The sequence below is a fragment of the Ananas comosus genome, linkage group 24 (assembly GCF_001540865.1).
Source record: "Ananas comosus cultivar F153 linkage group 24, ASM154086v1, whole genome shotgun sequence".
In the NCBI taxonomy this organism is placed as follows: Eukaryota; Viridiplantae; Streptophyta; class Magnoliopsida; order Poales; family Bromeliaceae; genus Ananas; species Ananas comosus.
In genome coordinates this window covers 6783619-6801700 of record NC_033644.1, presented here as the reverse complement: position 1 = coordinate 6801700, position 18082 = coordinate 6783619, and the positions used below count along the sequence as shown (strand labels likewise).

The 18082-nt window shown below is 41.5% G+C and overlaps 1 long non-coding RNA gene across 8 annotated transcripts; it reads right to left on the bottom strand.

The window, feature by feature from the left end:
- On the bottom strand, positions 1606-16927 carry LOC109728562. 8 transcript variants are annotated; one of them, XR_002221005.1, is made up of 8 exons: positions 16775-16918; positions 16579-16672; positions 16221-16282; positions 15348-15502; positions 15142-15274; positions 14785-14878; positions 12504-12602; positions 1606-1912 (listed from the first exon to the last, which is right to left on the bottom strand). It is a non-coding gene; the product is annotated as an uncharacterized LOC109728562 (long non-coding RNA). The 8 variants fall into 8 exon arrangements; XR_002221003.1 differs by lacking the exon at positions 16221-16282 and having other exon boundaries at positions 14966-15274; positions 16775-16927; XR_002221004.1 differs by lacking the exon at positions 16221-16282 and having other exon boundaries at positions 14975-15274; positions 16775-16925.

The following is an 18082-nucleotide window of genomic DNA, read 5'->3' as shown; positions in this document are numbered from 1 at the left end:
ACTTGTCGTATTAGCAAAAGCTATTTGCTTGTTTTCTTTTTGGGACAAATTTGGGATTTTGGGAGCAAAATCTGTGTTTCTTGTTTCGCCACTGCACAATTATTATTAGAAGCAATTTACATATATGTCCTTCAATTTTTTTTAAAAAAATATATTACAAATAAACTCTTCAAAATTATCAATATTAATATTGTTGGCTTAATGAGGCAATCGTATATCATGTTCTGTGGCGGAAGGCCGTGTTGGGTCAAGTTACGTTCGAAATGATGGGAGGTCGAGTTGGGCCGAGTCATAATCGAAATCCATGAGTGCTGTGTCTGCACGTTTCAAATGAATTTATTGCATCTTTCTAATAACTCGAAATTTTGTAATTAATAGTTTGCGCCAACGGTCGATCCGACAAATATTATTTCTATAAATTCATAAATAATATAGGAAATGCCTTTCCCATCAATTTCTATTGTAGTTTTATTGGAGCTATATTGTATAAGACCTGTTTGCCCTGTTACTGCAAACTAGGGATGTAAACGAGCCGAACACGAGCTGGCTCGTTAAAGTATCGAGCCAAAAAATTCAGCTCGTGTTCGGCTCGTTTATTAACGAGCTGAACACGAGCCGGCTCACGAGTTGACCAACGAACAATAAGTTAAAAGGATTAGATTGAATATATATAAAAAATAAATTTATAAATCATATCCATTAGATTTTGATCTAATAGTTGAAATTTTACAAATAAGTAAGTCTTTTTATAATTGAGCTCACATTTATATTTTTATTTTGCTAAAAATTAAATAATAAAATATATATTATATATATAATTATTTATTTATATATATAAATATAAATTAAATAAGTTATATAAATATAAAATATATGTATTCGAGCTGTTATCGAGCCGAACACGAGCGAGCTGACCCCAGCTCGTGTTCAGCTCGTTTATTAAACGAGCCGAAAAAATCAGCTCATGCTCGGCTCGTTTACTAAACGAGCGATTCGATCTCGAGTTCATTTCGAGCCGAACACGAGCTGGCTCGCGAACGGTAAGCTGGATTGCCACCCTTACTGCAAACTATCATATAGCTTGTAACTTTTGGTTCAATTTATAGCTGTTATGACAACTTTTTTATTTAGTTTATAGTTTGAATAAATTTTCGGTTCAATTTATGCCGTCACTTTTCTTTAGTTTATTATTTATTTCAAATGGTAATGTCTAATTTACCTTTTTTTAATTAAATAAAGGGGCATAAATAATAGTCAATTGAAGGGGTAAATTAGGTACTTAGCTACATTTTTTTTGACAAAATGTTAGAAATATGTGTAATTTTGATAATTTTTCTAAACTTGAGTGCTATTTGTTATAGAGACAACTTTTGGAGAGTTTCACATATATTAGAAATGGACAGAAGGACACAAATTAAATTAATCCTTAATTAAAAAATTATGTTTGAACGCCAGAAAAACAATTCAACAAAACTTTTCCCATGTGAATTTTTTTTTGTTTGATTAGAAGACGGAGCTTGATTTTTGCCCTTTAATTGAAAAGTCTTAATATGTCACATCCGGGCCCTAGTGGACCCGCCGTGTACACAAGACACTCACAGTGCATATACAAGGCGTTTATAACAATATAGCAGAAAAAAAAAATGTACACATTCTACGCAAGATAATTATAGCATAATAGCTTAACAATAAAAATTAAAACTAACAACTATTACCAATAATACATCACAGGATATACTAATTAAACAAAAGATATATCGCATGAATATAAGGTGGTCTCTATATAAAAATACACCTTTCACAACTAAAATTAAAAGAAAGGCGTCAAGGTCCATCTATAGCAACAACAAGTGGCTCTAACTACTCATTGAGTTCTTGCTGCGATCCCTAGCCTCACCCTCCATGGAAGGCTCTGAAACAAAAAATAAACAACCAATGCGGGAGTGAGAACTATTAAACAATAGTTCTTACCAGGTATGCCGAGAGTAACGAAACACACCACTAAATCAACAGAGACAATAAAGTAAATAACTGAAAAAAAAAACTCTATAATTGCTGAAATTAAATGATTCAATACTATCATGTCTCTATGCAATAATATCATAATGTCAATTAACATGAAGATAGTTCTACTATTATTATCATATATACAAGTATGCAAGAGTTACATATAAGTCCACCTTCATGAATGCATCAAATTATGACGTACGATGTCATATTCAGTTAACTTATAACCCAATCATCCGGGATTTACACGAGGTAACGTTCCGGCTTATACTGTGTTTAATGGCCCTGTGATAGTCAACATCCCTCTGTCACACCCTAAGATTTTTTTTGAAAGCCAATTCAAAATCGGGCTATCCTTATAAATTAGAACAAGCAAAAAATTGCACCTTTTTTTTCTTTTGAAACTTGGACCCCAAAGACACGCAACAGATCCGCTACAAATACAGAAAATTTTTAGAACAAACAAATAGAGTTTTTCCTATATTTGTACAGTGTAGCACATAGTATAATTTAACAATTAGATCTCCACTCACACACACAATAACAGGATGTATAAGAATCATCATATTATATCAAACAGCTAGCCGTCCTTAGTCACATCCATTCCACATTCATTCACATTCATTCTAAAAGTTGAAATTGTCTCCCACATGAAGACTTTAATTTTAAAACTCTAACTTTGTGAAAAACTTCTAGAAAGCCATTTAAAAACGTTTTCTATACGAAAGCCATTATTTTGAAAACTCTACCACAAAAAAAAATCATTGATAGAAATCTGAGTCCAAAACCACATGTGTTCAAAAATCACGAATGTCCAAAACTATGAGCATCCAAAACCCTCATAAGTACAATATCCAAAATCCGAAGGCATAGAATATCAACCGAATCACATATAAGCCTCTACTAACAGGTGTAATAAGGTAACACTATACTATCCGCAAGTATGTCTATGCTAAGTATAGAGTATAACCAAATCGTATATTATATGTCCGGAAACTCTATCTCTACACTCTAACTACGGCCTCACGCACTGTTTCGACCAATCCCAATCGCGTCACCTGTGAAAAAATGGGGGTGAGAAACCAACAAAGGGTCTCCCAATGGGTACTACAAGCCGACGAGGCAAGCATACTCATTTGTAACCAGGTATAAGTAAATAAAGACCTACATTAGTAATGTTAGTGTGAAGAGAGATGACCTGTAAGCAAGCATGCAACAGCCACTACTATAGCTATATGCGTTAACCGGACAGAAAGTCTAAATGTACCCAACTATACCGCCGTGTCGGTCTAACAACCTCAAGCAAGCCACAACCGCTCTGTTTGGCATATAACTGTAGCAAATGGCCGCTGGGCTCACGGGTTGTTAATCAACCACTTTTTCGAAAAAGAATATGCTCTTGCGGGGGATCATAGCGCTGGTGTTCGTGAAATGCTGTCACGCCCCGGGTTACACGTTCCCCGGGCACGCCGACAAATCCGCCGTATACAAAGAAATTTTTCCTGTATACGAAGCGATAGCTGTACCTGTAAATCAAACACTACTACGAACAGTAGTAGAGAGCTGCTAGAGAAAACAGAAGCTAAATAAAACAGAGTTTCATATACATAGTTCAGATCCAAAATATAGAGCTACTCGCACTGGCGAGTTAAGTCAACTATGTACATAAACTCAAAACAAAACATCTACCTGCAGTAGGGCACCTCTAGCTCAGCACGACGGGTAGGGCTCTAACTCGCAACGCCCTTGCCTCGATCCTGATTCACGGACGGTGCAGCAGCCGGAACCTGTGGCTCTGCAAAAACATAGGTAACAACTGGGCGTAAGAACTACTGTAAAAACAAGTAGTCCTCAGTGGGTACCGCCCAAAACGACATCGGTCACCCACTAAGTCTACAGAAGGGAGCAAGGATAGAAGGAAAAGCAGGAAGTACACTCTACCGCTATCATCCACTACACTATCATGCTCTACACTAACCAACTGTAGGAAATGTCAAATCTGACCCAATCCAAATCGGGACTGTAAGCATACCCGTCCCCGGGACTGTGAATACACCCGTCCCTGCCCCGTTGCGACTATCGGGCTCTATCCACTCTAACTGGTCCGTGGAGAGCAAGTCCAACTGGCATGAGCGACACCAACGCAAAAGCACAAGCCTGACTCCGGAGTGGCACTCGTGGGCGCTACCCAACCGAGTATGCAGCGTATCTCTGTCGAGCTCAAACAGGCTCTGGAAAGCCAAAGTCAAGAAATCGACTCTAAACTGGTCTAACAACCAACAGGTAACGTGCCCTCGGCACAATCTGACGCCAAAAAGGCGATACGGGTCCACCGTCAACTCTGACGGCACCCAATAGTCCGAAATAACCTGAACGACCCGGTAAAAATCCACTCGGCGAACCAGCACGAGTGTAAATATATACTAAACTACCTGGAGTACTCGTCTCGACAATACTGCGACAGTACAATTTTCTAACGGCTCCTAGAGCTAAATCAGGCAGTTTATATAGGTGACAGGTCCAAATCGCAGGTTTTCTCCTAATTCAATTTCCAAGTCCAACATGTATAATCTACTTAATTTAAAAAGACATGCTCCAAAATTCAGATTTCACAATCTACATATAGTCCATGAATTTGAGTTAAAAATTAATTACCGAAATCAAGATCTATACATGTCGACCAATAATAACTTAGGAGTAAAGCCGATGTAACCCACCTCAAAAGCTAAATCCAGGCAGCGAACGAAGCCTCGAACCAGGACAACTTCTGCTGGATCAACTGGGGACCTCCAAGTCCGGTGGACGAGCTAACGCCAAGCTAAATAATTAAGGATCCTCAATTCAGTCCAGAAATTCACAGCAGCTGAGTAGAAACGGGATTCGACCGAGCTAACCTTCACCAAATCTGGCAAATGAGGGCTTCGTGGATTCCTCTCGAAGTCCCGAATCCAACGAACCAAGCCTCGTCGCGATCCGACGTTCCTACGCGGAGAACGAGCTGAAATACGAACAGTCGACGGCGGATTTCAGCAAAACAGCTACTAACCGAATAGAAATGGTAATACTTGCCCAAAATCCAGAAAAGACGCCGAATCACCCACCTCGACAACGTCGAACCTCGGCGCGACGTCAAGAACAGTGAAGACGCTCCCTCGTCCGGCCTCCTCGCAAAGCTCCGGCAGCAAGTGCGCTCGAACGGCTCGCGGCGCGACGTCGGCGACGAAATCCCCAACCGGACTCCTCCACGGTCGAACCAAGCTAGAGAGGTGAAGAGGGGGAAAAGGAGCAGCAAAAGAACTTCCTCTCATGCTCTCTACATCAGTATAAAAAGGTAGGTGGAGTGGTGATACAAACGAGGGTGAAAATTACCTAATTACCCTACCACCTACCCTCTTGTACCGGTACACGGGCTCCTGTACTGGTACAAGAGCCAACCCGAGAGCTGCTAAGCTTCTGCGCGATGGTTGTACCGGTACAGCCATTCTGCTTGTACCGGTACAGCAAGCAGAAAATGCTGCTATTTTGCAGAATTCTTCGCGATAAGCGGCCCTCGCGGCGCACGGAATCCGTTTTACGTCTATTTGACGCCAACGCGACTCGGGCTTATCCCGACACTCTCCAGAGCTGTCGACAAGCCTCCACAGTCAAACACCAGGGATCTCACAAATGCTGTCTAGCTATGGCGATCGATGCAAGTATGATCAATAGCCAACCATTGGCAAATAGCCAACAATCACTGCCCCTCAGGGCACACCCACAAATAGGTCATTGAAACAACACTGGTATACGAGCACCGACCACTCAAGTCAACCGGGATGGACAAGGTCAACATCGTCATGAGTATGCAAGTACCGACCGCTCAGGTCAACAAGAACGTATGAGGTCAACAATGACAAAAGTATAAGGGAACCAACTACTCTGGTTATATAGGATGTATCCACGACAACTAACCACTGAGGTCAACAACGACGCGTCCAAGAAAACTGATCACTTAGGTCAATAATGGGGTATGCAGAAGAACCGACCACTCAGGTCAACAATAATGCGTCAACGGGAACCAACCACTTTGGTCAACAATTAATGATGTATACGATCATATATAGGCAACCTCTACCGCTCTATTTTTATGTCATGGCAAATAAGAGAGGAGTATACTAAGTAGAGCTAGAGTCGATGTCATGTGGTGTAAGACTCAAGTATAAGATATATGTAGGAAGTAGAAGGAAAGGGTAAAGGGAACGTCACCAAGTGTGCACCACTGAATTGACTTTGGATTGAAGTACTCACCTGTGTCGCAGCTGCACCTAGCTCCCATAGTGTGTAGAACCGTCAACCGGACCTACGACAGCTCAAAAGACATTACTCACAACCCAAAACCACCTGCGGAATAGATTTTTCCCAAAATCGTTCCATGAACAAGTCGAGAATACAGAAAATGCACCGGTATGCCCCCGGGACCCACGAAACATCCCTAAATGCACTGACTCACATCGGGAGTACACCAGAAGTCCTGAAACACACCTATTTGGGTGTCCAAACAGCAAACACAAGTCTCTAAATCAACTCGGTTGTCGCCGATCGATCGTTCATTATCGGGCTTCCGAAAGCATCCACTTTGGCACCGGAAGCCTCTGCCACTCACCGGCCACCTCCGAGCACATGAGGTGATCATGACGGCCAGCCAACGAGGCTAGGCGATGATTTTTAGAAGAACCACGCAGTCCGAAATTCACCGAGACACGAAACCGCGTTCTACCAGCTATTTTGTCGAAAAACGCATCGAAAACCTATTTTCAAGTGCACAAGGGCTTCGAAACCTAGAAAACTAGTCTAGAGGGTCACAGATAGTGACCACACGCTGCCCGAGGCAGCCTACAATGCCCTAATTACAAACGGGCCCCAAAGGGACCAAACATTTGCAACTTATATAAAATAATGTGAAATTTAAGGTTGTTACCGAAATCCGCGCACCTCCGGCACGGAACAATGGCACCGCTGACAGATCTTAACATGCTGGACATCGTGCTCTCTGTTAGAAGCATGCACGACAGCCGAGGAGCCCTGTAGAGCTTCACCAAGATCAGTGCACAAAGGACTCTAGGAGTAGGAGAGTCAAAACTCAGCGACGGAGAGTCGCCGACAGCAACGAAGGTGAGCATGACCTTTAGTGAGTAGGGAGGATCGCTATGCTCACTTTTGGAACGGTCGGAGAGCCTCGAATCGTCGAAAATAGTTAAGGGCTAACTTTTGAGCCCTAGGTTGCCAAGTAGGGAGCAAACCCATTCCTAGCCGGCTTCCGGCGGCCTGCTGGCGCGCGCTCTAGCTAAGGTCGGCAGAGAAGGGGGAGGGGAGTGTGGTGCTCCCCTTGGCCAGCGACAGGGAGCGGTGGCGGTGGCGGTGGCGGTAGCTGGAGAAGCTCGACGAGCACACAAAAGGGCTCGAACGAAGAGCTCGACGGTGACGATGGCGGCCAAGGAAGGCAGAGGTCGGTTGCAGCGGGCTGCCTGAAGCCGAGAGAGTCGGCAGTGAGGGTTGGCGGCGGCGGCCACAATTTAGAAGGGATCGGGTCCTCTCGGCCCAGGGCTGCCTCAGGTGAGGTCCTCTTGGTTGTGACGGTGTCGGCGAAGCATGGGAGTGCTGAGGGTGGACGCGGATCTCGGGAAGGTTAAGGGCAAGCCAAAGAGGGGAGGCTCGGGTCCCCTTGCTACTCGGGCTCACAAAATAGGAAAGGGGGAGGGGGAGAGAAAGAGAAAAAATGAGAGAAAGAGAGGTTGGGGAGCTTCTCAGGTGGCCAGAAGAGGTCGCTGGCAGGAGTGGCAGCACGCAGCGCACAAGGAGAGGGGTGGAGGTGCTGCTAAGAGAGAGGGGGAGTAAGGGTGGCTCGGGTTTGCAAGTGGGGGGAAAGAAAACCCTAAGTGGCCTAAAAGGCCAAAATTAGATAATTTTACAAAAAAATCCTCTAATTCTCTGAAATTTTTGCCAAGCCCCTCACAACTCGCGTAAAACATCGAACGGCATCCCTACGTGCATTTTTGCTCAAATTGGAATATAAAATGTTGGGGAATTTTCCAAGATTCGACATTCCCCAATTGGCCCTTCCTTAATTTTCGTACAATTGCGGTAAATCCATTCATCAGATTTACGAACGGACTGCGCTGGCGCGTTCAACACTGCCGGACCTTCGAGATCACGTTTTCGTTTTGCGTGATTTGGTCACGAGTTCGCATCAAACCACACACTCTCTTGGTTCACATATATATAGCCGCATATATATATATATATATATATATATATATATATATATAGCGAGAGAGAGAGAGAGAGAGAGAGAGAGAGAGAGAGAGAGAGAGAGAGAGAGAGAGTATGGCTACTATGGGCTATCGAAGCAGGAGCCTTCCGTGCTTCCAGCTTGTTTCGATGTTGCGACTTTCGAATCGTCGATCGGCTCGTTAAACTTGATCTAGAGTATTTGAAGCACCTAAAAATAAATTTTATTATTTTTCGATATCATTTGCCTAGTGATCGAATAGGCTCAAAATTAATAAATTTCAATGGCCGTAGTCAGCCGTTTGCAAGTTTAATGGTGTAGAAATATCCAAATCACGTAAAATTTTGATAGAAAATTCTTTATACTATATAAAACAAGATCAATATCTTTGATTTCAAATTTTAATGTCATATTATTACATTTTGTAAGATTTTTATTTTCAGCCGTTGATTTTGAGCCCCTTCGTTCACTAGGCAAATGATATCGTAAAATCATAAAATTTATTTTTCTAGGTACTTCAAATACTCTAGATCAAGTTTAACGGAGCCGATAGACGATTCGAAAGTCGCAACATTGAAAACGAGCTGGAAGCACGGAAGGCTCCGTGCTTCCGATAGCATAGTAGCCTCACTATATATATATATATATATATATATATATAGAGAGAGAGAGAGAGAGAGAGAGAGAGAGAGAGAGAGAGAGAGTCCGGCTATGATGCTTGTAAATGTACCAAGTATTTGGTGCTTATAAATTTTTTGCCGTTAGATCTACGCCTTTGATCATTTTCACCCGTTAGATTATACTATTCAACCAACCACCCACTTAACCCTAGGGGGCCCACATCATATTAACCGCACATTCCTTAATCCAAGGGCTAAAAACTTACAAGCACCAATGACTTGGTACTTTTAAAAGCATAGGTATATATATATATATATATATATATATATATGTCAAATTCAAAATTTGAATTCAAATTTAATTTTTATTTGAATTTCTCATTTTAAAATATCATAAATTGCACCCTCCTCTAGGAATGAGCCTTTCCTACAGCAATCCATTTCGGCGCCCAATCCCGCACGAGTGAGCATGGTGTCGCAAAAGCTTAACTCCGGAGTACCGGCTTGTAGAGCGCTACCCTCACAAGTATGTGCAAATGAGCACAAGGGCTAGCAAGTGTTCCATTTGTCATTTGACACTGGGAAAAGTTTTTCAATGACAGAAGTTCCTTAAACTTCATCCATGAAATTGTCGCCACGTCGGGGTCAGGATCATCCCGAATATCGGCCCACCATTTGTAAGTCTCACCTTCCAAATGGTGTGTCGCCAACTATAGCTTATCTCACTTCTCCACGAACTTGTCATGAAATAACTTTTCCATATAGATTATTCATTTCTCACAATCTAGTGATCCGCCTTTTCACCATCAAACAACCGAGGATTACACCTCCGAAATTCATTCAAATAGCTCATTAGCCGCTCCCGTTCAGCTCCCGTCACTATCATCGGGAAAATTGTCCTCGTCGATGGAGCCTGACTCAGCGGTGTCACCATCTCCTCCTCTCTATGCTCAATGCTCAAGGCCGCATGAGAAGTGCCCAACGCCCACAATTGCTCCTCTTGCTGGTACTATTAGTGAAGGGTTCTAACTCTCCTTCGCGGAAGCCTGCTGGAGCAGTAAGTCCTCCAACCACTTCATCCTCGCCTCCTGTCGCCATACAGCATCCATTTGCTGCTGGGCCACAGCTGATTGTTGCTCAACCAAATTCGTCAAGAGATCTAGCTAGCTGCTCTCTTAACTCATGGTGTCAAATGCGTATAGTACCTCATTCATCATGTCTAAAATATGGAATTCCAACTAACGGGCCTAGCAGTCGAATACATTGCTATAATGTCAAACTTTGTCATTTTACTAGGTTAAGCACAATGCACTTAATTATGACAACATGTCTTTAACATGTAAGGTTTCACTTTTCAACATAACTATAATAGTATACATGATTTGCCATTCAAGTTCTAACAAGTAGCTTACTTCACTAGTCATTTATGGTTACTAATGAGTAACATTTCAACAATAATATGCACGAGGGTTAATTCAACCATACAATTAACTGTTAAGTATTTTGTGTTGGCAAGTTTCGTGATTTGAGTCGGAGTCTTGAAGGGTTCGGTAACAAGATTATCGAAGATCAAAGAATCCAAGGTTCCGAGAACTCAAAAATATCTCAATGCATGAATCACGATGCTAAGGTAAGATTTTAAATCATGTTCTGGTGATTCATACTTATTTATGACATTAGAATCATATAAATGCATGAATCACGATGTTGAGGTAAGATTTTAAATCATGTTCTGGTGATTCATACTTATTTATGACACTAGGATCATATAATTCAATGAGATATGGATTAGAAATGGGTTTTGGTACTTGTGAAGTGATTATAAAAGTTTTTGATAATGAGTACCGGTACCATATTTCAGTTCCTCAAAATCGTCTTTAAAAATTCAAGTTTCAACAAGTGGTACCGGTACCTCAGATTGGTACCTCAAACCCGAGAGATGCAATTCTAAAAATTGGATTGAGTACCGGTACTGTATTGGCCGGGTACCGGTACTGTATTGGCCGGGTACCGGTACTGTATTGGCCGGGTACCGGTACTGCGGGCTCGTTCCGGTACTTCATCGGCCTGGTACCAATACTCAGCCTTAGGAATTTTCTGTTCCGTCATGTGGTACCGGTACCAACTTACTCAGTACCGGTACGCAGTATAAATGTGAGACCCCAAATAATCCTATATATAAGATATAATAGGACTAAACTCTTAACTCGGCTAAAGCATTTTGGGTGGTGGCTAGGCCCAAAAGGTTAAGAGAGTTAAGCATGCTAGGACGGGAGTAGTCCTAGGATGGGTGACCCCGTGGAAAGTTGGGGCGTCACAGTTGGTATCAGAGACAATTACCAGCCGGAAGTATGAGATGAGTCTCGGTTGAGCCAGGATTATACAGCGGGGAGAGCGAGGCTCTCATGTTGTTGACTGTTGTGGGTAGAGCGCGGCTTCCCTACATGGTCGGTTTAGGCTAGCGAGACGTGTCTCACATCGCCTGGTACTTATGAGTCTGTGCCTGACGGAGATGTCAGGGCTTAAAGGGGGGAGATTGTGAGACCCCAGATAGTCCTATATATAAGATATAATAGGGCTAAACTCTTAACCCGGCTTAAGCATTTTGGGTGGTGGTTAGGCCCAAGAGCTTAAGAGAGTTAAGCATGCTAGGACGGAAGTAGTCCTAGGATGGGTGATCCCCTGGGAAGTCGGGGCGTCGCAGTAAAATTTCTTATATGTTTTCTAATCCGACTCTAATTGATTCTAAAATTTATAAATAAGCTATTGGGGTTCTCTAATTCTGGGAGAAGCACGAGAATACATGATAGAGTAACCCTAGAGGCTAGGTTTTCGTTCTAAACCAATTTTCCACATATTAGTCTCTTTCAGGTCAATTCGAGATATTGTAATTTGATATCTATATGTTGAATTGATCTAAGTTTCGTTTAGAGATTCTTCTCTGGTTCTTCATCGATACTTTAAGCGAAGGATCGCCATAATCATGATGTTCTTTATGTACGGCGTCGTGGATTCGGCATGATCGAAGGCGGTTCGAGGATTTGGATCATAAGCTCGTGGATTCGAGTGGCGTTCGTGGATTCGGACGTGTGCGTGGCGTCCGTGGATTAGAACGTGATGGCGTGGACAACCCAGAGGCTTGCGCGAGATTCATAGGAGGTTAAGAGAAGTCGAGTCCGTGGAGTCGGTAATCACGTTGTAATCTTTTCTCTTACTGAATTGTGTTTTCGCGTGTTGGTCCCGTGGGTTTTTTACTCCTAGTTGGAGTTTTCCCACGTAAATCTCGGTGTACTATTTTTTTTTCCATGTTTATTTTTTATCGCATTGAGATTTGTATTTTTGGGCTATACACCTGTCACGGCCCGGATATCACATTTCCGGGGCAGACCGACAAATCCGCCGTATACAAAAGAATTTTTTCTTATACGAAGCGATAGCTATACCTGTGAAAATACAATACTACAACCAGTAGTATAGAGTTGAAAGGAACAAAACATAACCTGGTAGCAAAATAACAGTTCACTATACATACAACATCTGGATACAAAAGCTCGCCTCACGAGAAACAGTAATGACAGTATGTATAAGAACTCAAAAACTACAACTACCTGTAGCTGGTACTCCACTAGCTCTGGCTCGTCGGGTAGGACTCTAACTCACGACGCCCTTGCCACGATCAGGATCAGTAGCAGCCGACGACGATGGCTCTGCAAAACGAGAAGAAACAACTGGGCATGAGAACTACTGTGAAAACAAGTAGTCCTCAATGGGTGTCGCCCGCAACATCATCGGTTCACCCACTAAGTCTACAGAAGGGAGTAAAGAATAGTAATACGAGCTGGAATAAATCTACAGCTAAAATGTTCCTACACTATCCTCTGCAGAAACTGTAAATCCAGACCCAATCTCACTAGGGACTGTGAACACACCCGTCTCGCCTGCCCAAGCTAAGCTACCTCTACCACTAAGCAGTCCGTGGAGAGCAAGTCCAAAAGGGACGTAACGACACCAACGTAGGGGTGTAAAACGGGCCGGGCGGCCCGTGGCCCGCCCGGCCCGGCACGACAGCGGGCCGGGCCATGGCCCGGCACGGCTACTGTAGCATCCGTGCCGGGCCGGCCCGACCTGACTCCACGGGTCGTGCTCGGCTGAGCCTCTGCGGCCCGTAGGCCCGGCACGGCACGGCCCGTCTCGGGCGCTGGGCCGTGCGGCCGAAAGATCGCGCGACCCGGCCACGGCCACGAGCCCGGATGGGCCGTGCCTGCCGGCGCCGGCACGGCCCGAATAATTGTTGGGTATTAGCTAGGCCTAGCATGCTAGCTAGCCTAGCTAAACACCATGTCCGATTCCCACTGTCCAAGGGTCTGCAGATGCAGACCCTTGGACAGTGGGCCCAACGCTATTATGCTGTTGGGTACTTTTCCCTTTTTCATTTTTTTTAATTATTTTTTAAAAAAAGGTTAAAAAAATTAAAAAAATATTTTTTTTTGATCAAAAATTATCATAATGCCCTCACTTACATTCAAAAATTTAAATGTTAGAGAGGGCATTTTGGTCAAAGGTAAAAAATATTTATATTATTTTTAATATCATTTTATTTTTTGGATTTCTCTAATTGTTTGCTAATTGACTGTAAAAATTTTCTCTATTGTTTGCTCAATTGACTGTATAAACAATATCATTTTATTTTAAATATATTTTTGATTTTTTGATTTTTATATTTTCTTCCAATGTAAATTATATAATATGACTAATCCAAATCCCAATTTTATTATTTGTGTTTTAATTTTTTATTTATAAAATTTAAAATGATTTTAGAAGTTGGGTATAATTGTGTAAATTAAAATTTATAAGTCCAAAAAGTTATAATTTAAAATCTTTTTCTTAAAAAAATAATTTTTTTAAAAAATACAACCTTTATGTAATATGAATCATATAATTAATACAAACTTTATATATTTGTTGTAATTATTTTTTTTAAATATCAATTTCTCCTCAAATAATAAAAAAAGTATTAAAAATATTTTTTTTCTGAAAAAAAAAATTCTGAAAAAAAAAAACTGTGGAAAGGAGAAAAAAAAAGCCCGGCGCCCCTGGCAGGCTGGCACGAAGCCCGGCCCGGCACGGCACGGCCCGTGCTGGCCGGGCCATGGGGCCGGGCCGGGCCTACTATTTCATGAAACCGGGCCGGCACGGCACGGCCCGGATTAAAAACCGGGTCGGGCCGGGCCGACCTTTGGCCCGATGTGGCCCGAAAAATGTGGGCCGTGCCAGCCCGGCACGGCCCACATTACATCCCTACACCAACGCGAACGCACAAAGCCTAACTCCGGAGCGGCACTCGTAGGTGCGACCCAACCGAGTATGCAAGCGTATCTCTGCCGAGCTCAATCAGGCTCTCACAGGCTAAAGTCAAGAAAATAGGTCCAACTGGACTACCAATCAACTAGTCACGTGCCCTCGGCACAATCTGATATCAAAACGACAAATCTGGGTCCGCTGTCAACCACTACGGCACCCACTAGTCCGGAACAATGTAAACACTACTGTAAGAATAGGCTCGGCATCCCAGCACGAGTGTAACAGTAATCTGAACTACCTGGGGTACTCACCACAAGGATACTGCAGTGGTACAAAAATACAACGGCTCTTAGAGCTAAATCAGATAGTTTAAACATATGACAAGTCCCGAACGCTGGTTTTCTCCTATGTCAAATCTAAGTCCAACATGTATAATCATTAACAATTAATATCATGCTCCAAATTCAGTTCATATGTCTAAAACATGCATAATTATGAATCTGAGCTAAAACAATAGAAACGTATACACACTAATTATACACGTCGACCAACGGGACTCTAGGAGTAGGAATCCGATAATAAACCCACCTCTCAAGCTAAACGCCGACAGCGAGGAAGTCACGAACCACCAGGAAACTCAATCGAGTCCGCTCACAACCAGCAACCACACCTCTCTAATGATCTGAAACATAATAACAATAAACTTGCATTATAACCTCCCAAAATCAGCACTTAAGCTAAAAATCCTTAATTACAAGCGAAACTTCACCCCCCAAACCTCAATCCTAGTGAAGCAAGGTTCCTAATCTAGTAATCTAGGTTGGAGTATGCATCCCTGGTGTAAACATTCCAATTCCTCCAATGTTAGCATCAAAGAAGACTCAAAGCTTGAGATTCTGTCCAAGCAACAGCAGCAGAGAAGAGTGGGAGTTTGACCAAGCTAACCTTCACCAAATTCAGTAATCTTGGGCATCGTGGATTTCTCTCGAAGTCTAGAATCCAACAAATCAAGTTTCGCAGAAATCCGACGCTCCTACGGCGCACACGAGCCGAAACGCCGACGGTCGACGCTAGAATTCTGCAAGAACAGCACCCTAGCTCGAAATTGATGGAGCTTGAAGTAAATAAAGTGATTTCGATGGATCACTCACCTCGAAAACCCCTCTAGAACCGGCACAACGTTGATGATGGCAAAAATCCACGCTCATCCAGCCTCCTCGCAGCACCACGACGACGAATACACGCTCGAACGGCATCGCGGCGCGACGTTGACGACACCCGAACTCCACCCAAGCTCCTCCACTACCTACGTCCAGCACAAGGAGAAGAGAAAGAGTAAAAATCCTCTCCTCTCTATTCTGTCAATCCTATATAGAGAGGAAGAAGGAATGGTGATACAAACGAGGCGAAAAAGACGAAATTACCCTCTTACCTACCAAAGTGTACCGGTACATGCACGATTGTACCGGTACAAATGGGCAACCCGAGAGCAGTCTGCATAGCAATTATACCCGTACATTCCTGATGGTTGTACCGGTATAGCCATCAAGATTGTACCAGTACATTCCAAAATTTGTATCGGTACAAGTGGCAGGAAATCTGCTATTTCGCGGATTTTCATGATACCAGCTGCGCTCGCGTTCCCACAGAGTCCGTTTGGCGTCCATTTCGCGCAAATGCGGCCCGGGCTTGTCCCGACACTCACCGGAGCTGTCGACAAGCCTCAACTGCTAAATTGCAGGATTACTACAACACCTATTCATCCCCCTCTAGGTGTGATATTATCTAGATTGATCCTAGGTTTCCGTAACCTACATTAACTACATCATATGTCTTTACATGCATGTCTTTCGCATGAATGCCTCTAATATATAGAGGATTAATTATTCATACAAAATGTACCCGAACTATATGCCCAAAAATTCAATGTTGTCTTGAATTGTATGCTAAACCATCTAATAAGCTCAATAATGAGATAGTAGACATAGGGGGGAGTTCACTCATTTCGGTAAGGTCAAACCTACCGGATAACCATCGAAAGCTCAATCATTTCGAAAACAAAGTTGCCCTGTAAACTTTTTGCACCCTAAAAAAAATTACCAAAGGGTTACAAGTATCTAAAAAACTCCCCACGAAATTAACCAAAATTCAAAGAAAAAATAGGTGAAAATTATCTTGGATCAAGAAAAACTTGTCTAAACTCCAAATTAAAGCAATGGAGCTTCAAATCCAACATAAAAGAATGTTCTACACTCATCAATTTCATCTCAAAAGTCCATATTTCGAAAATCCCAAAATAAACCTAGTTTTTACAAAACTAGGTCTTCTAGCAAAAAAATCTCCACAAATCTCACAAATTGAAGATGGAGAAAGGTTACTAACCTTGATCAAGCTTCAATCCCACCTTTGGAAGGCTAAGGTTGAAGTTTAAATCTCCGAAAACACTTCTTCTCAAATCCAAGCTTCTCCCTAAGCTCTACGTGCAAGTTTCCATGGAGAAGAAGAAGAGAAGAGAAAGAAAATCCAAGAATTAGATAAAATTAGAGAAGAAAACCCAAAGGAAGAGGAGAAAACTCACATCTTTCTCTTCTCTCTTGCTACGGCCACAGTGGGTTAAAAGAGAGGGATAAAGGGATATATATGTTACTTGTGATAACAATATCACCAGAAGTCCCCCAAAACACAGAAATTACAACCTACGCGAAACAGTTCTGTATCATTGAGTACCAGTATGCCAACTAGAGTACCGGTACACAACTCAAGTGTTCCAGTACCAAAATCCAGCCCCGCAAAATTCGAACAACTGGATTTCTCATACCTCTACTGAGTTCTGGTATCACGCGTATCAGTGCTGGTACAAGTCATATTAATACAAGTACCCAACCAGGTTCGGCAAAACCCGAGAGCTGTCCGAACTAATATACAACAGGGTTTCAGTATCGAAGCTCGGTACCGGTACGCAATTGCCAAAATTGCAGCTTTTGTAGATTTTGGTCTTCGGAGTTCGTTTTAGCGCTACACAAGCTCCGAAAACTCTCCCAAGCTCTCAAAACTCAGTCCAATCTCTTTGAATAGTATAGAATACTATTCCTCTCACTAGAACCTCGCAATTTGCTGAAATTCAGTGTGCTACATAATATATATATCTATACTACATATAAAAGCGTATAGGAATGACAAATGAAATCAAAAAGAAATAAAAGAATATTCCCTACGAATGGTTTTGATCAATTTATTAAAAAAACGCAAATAAAAACGAACGGTTATGATCAATCTGTTAAAAAAAATATTCATATCGATCTATAAATTTAATTCTGCAAACGATTATAATCAATTTGTTAAAAATATTTTAAATAAAAATGAATGGATATGATCAAACTGTTAAAAAAAATGTCATTCCTTTCCATCTATTTTACATTAAAATTTTAAATTTGAGTTTAAATCGTGAATTAAATTTATTTTTTGATACCAAATTTGACTTAACAATAAAATAATTTTAATTATATAATGGATCAAAATTAAATTTTAAATTTTGAAATAATTATCAATTAAATTTTGACGCTTTTAGTTTAAAACACATAATAAATTGTAGATTCATCATAAATTAAAAAATATATAAAAATGTTTAATGTATATAAAAAAGTACAATATAAAATATTGCACATATCTTCTAATAAAATATAACATATAAATTTATAAATTATAGTTTTTCTTGTAAATTTTTAAATAAATATAATGTATAAATTTATATTGATTTGAACTAAATTAAAATAATTGTTACGTATATTTGCACATACACTTAACTAGTAATATATAATTAGCATATTTTATCTACAATATAATTTATATTATTTAGAAAAATGATTTGAATGCGGAATACATTATT